Raw genomic sequence first — 4,555 nt, 5'->3', positions numbered from 1 at the left:
ATGACCTTGAATAACATCTCAGCTGCTGTGGGAAAAATAAAGGACAATGATGGCTTATTCCTTACCAGAAGAGGGTGCCATTTGATCAATGGGATTCACATGTGCAGTAAATCATGAGGGGGTTATTAAATCATATTAACAGACCAGTTAAACCAGTCAGCCTCAACTGGATTGACTGTGCAAGGTCATATGAGTAGGTCTGAGAAGTCATTAAAATGTAACATTTAATCATTCTTTTGTGAACAATGGAGGGAAGAAAATAAACACACCACAGAATGAGCTGCTGCTAATCCCACAGTGAGGAAATCTCAAAATAAGCCTAAATGAATGACTTTATGGGAGTATTAATAGAAAATGGAAGTTATATTTTTCCCATAAACTGTTGGTAAACTACTGCATGAAAGGAGAGCTCTTTCAGGGTTATTTAGGGCAAACTGCACATTGTTTAGGACTAAAACTGATGAAGTAAGAAAGGGAAAGTAAACTCTGATAAACACTTTACTCTGTGTGATGGCTTCTATTTAGAAATTATACAAATACAAAATTCCCATCATGTTTCTGTTCAGCACCACCATGAATATAACAAAGATGGCTTTCTTAAACTTTGGAAATGCAAATTTGACACCTTTAAACAGCATTTCTCCTTGGTTATAGATAAATAGTGCTGTACTTTAAGCACTATTCATCTGTTATTGCTGACTGTTTGCAATAATCACATATCAACAATCTGCATTTATCAAACCAGGAGGAAAATAATTCGATATAAACAAGTGATTTCTCACCCAGGGAGCAACAATTTACCCATTAGATGGGTAAAATTTTACTCATACATCTAGATGTAGCTGCATTTAGATGTAGCTCAAGCTACAGGAGCTATCAGGTACTCTCAGCCCCTTGTGGATTTGAGTTGTGGGCAAGACTGCCTATAAGGGGGAATAAATGCAAAAGCTTTCTAGGGCCTACACCAGTGGGGTGCTCATGGAGAGGAGGAAAATAATGGTATATTGTAACGTTAAACTGTGATATCCATATTTTTTTTGTAACCATAGGAATACCTAACCTTGCAAAGCAGATGGATACGCCCATTTCCATGTTTTTCACTGCCGAATCCATCTTGCAAAGCTCCCATCTGAACCGTTTGGGCCCGATTAGAAAGTGACAGGACCAATCAGCGACAAGGGGCAGTACTTTCAGGCGCCGCAGAGTCGTGACGTAAACAAGCAGCAGCAAGAGCTGGTGCAATTTTGGAGGAAGGGCTTAGCATGGATGCTGCTAAAGCGCCAGTTTTGTCAGAACTTGATGACATTTCTTCGTTAAAAGAAGAACAAAGAACAGCAGTGAGTTGTTTTCTTTTCAAAAACGACAAAAGTCGAGTACTTACATGATTATAGTCGCCATGTTTTGCGTTATTCCTCAGTAGCTGCGCACGCGCAGCTTGATAGCCGCTACGTGACGTGTTTTGTTGCTCTGATTGGCCTGTAGAGATGTGACAGACAGAACGTTCACCCAATCACACTCTGAGTTTTTTTTCAAAGCCTCTGCCTTTTCTCAAACGTTTCCTATTGAAGCTTTCCCAGTTGAATGTGTCAAACAAATCCATCTGGCGTGTCAGGTTAAGGAATAATCACTCTTGTCAAAGAAACAACAATATATTTTATGTATTAATGCCACAGTGTTTAGCCTTCTCTTAGAACAGAACAACCTTTTTGGTAATGATACTAGCAATTTGGTTGGGCACACTGACTAAACCATTTGGGAAATAACAGACTTCATAGAGAAATAGCAATATGGGTTAAAGTGACAAAAATGTTGTAAAAAAAGTATGGAAAATGTGTGAAAAGTGGTGAGAAGGTGGCTAAACAGGCTAAACATGTAAAAAATGTGCAATAACTTGTTAAAAAAAATTGGGTTTAAACTGGCAAAAATAGGTTAGAGATGCCAAAATTGGCAAAAAGCGGCAAAGAAGGTGCAAAAATGGATGGCTAAAGTAAAGAAAAGGGTTTCAAAATATCAATAACAGGTTGAAAGTAGCAAAAATAGCCAGACAATAGTAAAGAGGGGGTTAGAAGTGGCAAAAAGGATTAAAGTTGTTACAAATGTGCAGGAAGCAGCAATAATGGGTGAAAAGTAGGGCTTAAAATTGCAAAAATAGGTTGAAAATGGCCAAAATAGAAGTGGCAAATTTTGAAGAGCTTTTGAAAAGTGGCAAAAAGTGTTAAATGTGTCAAAGATTTGCAAAAAGTGTCAAAAACGGCTGAAACTCACAACAATGAGTTAAAGAGGGAAAAATTGGCAAATAAGTGAGAGGGACCTGTATGCAGCCAAGGACCTCAACTCCATACTGGAAGTTGGAAAATTGCCGCCACATCTCGTCTTTTAATACCAGAGGTTGCTTGAACTGAACATCTTCCTCATTGTTTCCTCCTGGGCAAGTCTGCCAAATAAAGAAATACAAGTAGACGAAAAATACGTGAGTTTTCATACTAACAAGCACAGTGATTACATAACATTAATTTTGATTATTATTTTTTCGTCTACTTGTATTTCCTTATTTGGCACTTGCCTATATTAATATTGCGGCGACACACGGCGGAAACAACGAAGATGTACAGTTCAAGCGACTTCCGGTATTAGAAGATCAGACATGGTGGCAATTTTCTGACTCCCGATATGGGGTTGAGGTCCTCGCTGCATCCAGGTACTCTTGGAGAAAGTGGCGGGAGTTAGGGGGCATTCACGTGCACGTGTTCTTACGTTGACCTCAGAATGGGCTCAGCCTAGCTGAATAACAACTAAATAAATTAACAAACTAAAGAGGATTTTACAAAGGTAAGAAGTCAGTTCATATAAGACATGTATTCCTGCATACTGTTTTTATCATTTATTCAACAAAACAGTTTTTTTCGTACTAACTGAAGAAAAAATATCACATTTTGTCAGAGTTTTGAGTTTTGTATCCACCAAAAACTCAACATCCATCCAATGTTTCATTCCAACATGTTACAAACTTTATATTGGTCCACGTTGGCAGCTGGGTATCTGCTGTTTTGAAAGTCTCACGCAGCAACCATGACATTTACTCACTTCATTAAATTACTGTTTACACAGTTCAAAGGATGTCTTTAATATGCAAATAAACCGCTAAGCTCACTGATACAAGGCTGTGCAGTAAGAAAGTATTTTGTTTTGGCTGAACTCAGTGTTACACAAGAGTAAAAACAAATAGTTTCATAGGGAACATTAGCATCAAAATTAATTATTCAGTTATGAGTGCTTATAAAATTATGTGCCATCAAGACAAAAAATGTCCCTTTTCATGGTTTCCTTCTTGATTGTGGAGGAGCTGTCTAACTCATATATCAACTATCAAATCAAATTCAGGAGTTAGAGGTTGTGTAAGTCCAAAAGTTAAAGCCCCACAAGAATCTAAGAGCTGATTTTACATACTTGCTCTTCACAAAACCGCACAACTTCTAAGAACAACGTGGCCTGTATCTACTGTATGTCAAATAAGTGAAAACGGGAAATTAATATTTATTTTTGCAGGATGATGACAGAACACAAGACGTTTTATCCTGGGCAATTAAAGTACTAAACACCAAATATTACATTCTCACTCACTGAACGAGCAACTTAAATCCTTAATTTTAAATTGCTCTCTGCTGTTTAACTAAGAAGTAGGAACAATCCCCAGTGGCAGCTGAGTATCATGTCCTTAAAGTTTCAAAAGGCTGCCATAATATTTACTCAGTAAATCAACCTCATCTTCAGCATATTGAATGAGCAAATAAATTTGTTCAGCTGTGTTGACCTAACTTTATTAAACAAATAAAGTCAATGGAAAACATTCAGTTTTTTGGCTGAAATATAACATAATATTTACAATGAAACACATATTAGTTCTAAATAATAATCATCATAATTAATGTGGCACCTGAAATGTATTCTTCTTCTTTTAGGTGGAGAAGCTTCCACTCAAACATATCAAATGTAAGTGTTTGGGTTATTCTAATGTTATTATAGACATAAAGCGAAAAGCACCAAAAGAAACCAACAGCAGAAATAAAAAGTAACTCCATCTTCACAAAACCTCACAGCTCCTTAAGTTACATAAAAGCATAAGGTATGAGGCTACCACAGTAGCTATAGTATGAGCTGAGGATGGAAATTAAAAATGTTTATGGGGTTGAGGATGATTTCTCCTGATCTTATAGCACCACATTTCCACTGACAAATATTTGTTGCAAAAACACAAGAACCCAGAAACAAATCATTAATCATCAGAGCAGCTATTGTAAGTTCAATCTTTCTGTCAAATGACAGACAAATGTAGATCAATTTTGATTAAATTCCTGTTTAAATTACATTTCACTTACATTTTTAATAAAAGAGAGAAGCAATGAAGACAAAACATTTCATCAGTTGAAGAAAACATTTATCTTAAGACATTAGATTTCACAAAAACTACATTTTCTCTTATTATGTTTGAAACGTACTGATGCTGCTTGATAATTCAGCTCAAAGTGTCTCACAACCTTTTCTGTAAGTTGTTGTC

Source organism: Cheilinus undulatus, linkage group 9, assembly GCF_018320785.1.
Source record: "Cheilinus undulatus linkage group 9, ASM1832078v1, whole genome shotgun sequence".
NCBI lineage: Eukaryota > Metazoa > Chordata > Actinopteri > Labriformes > Labridae > Cheilinus > Cheilinus undulatus.
Note: the sequence above shows the minus strand (reverse complement) of the source record.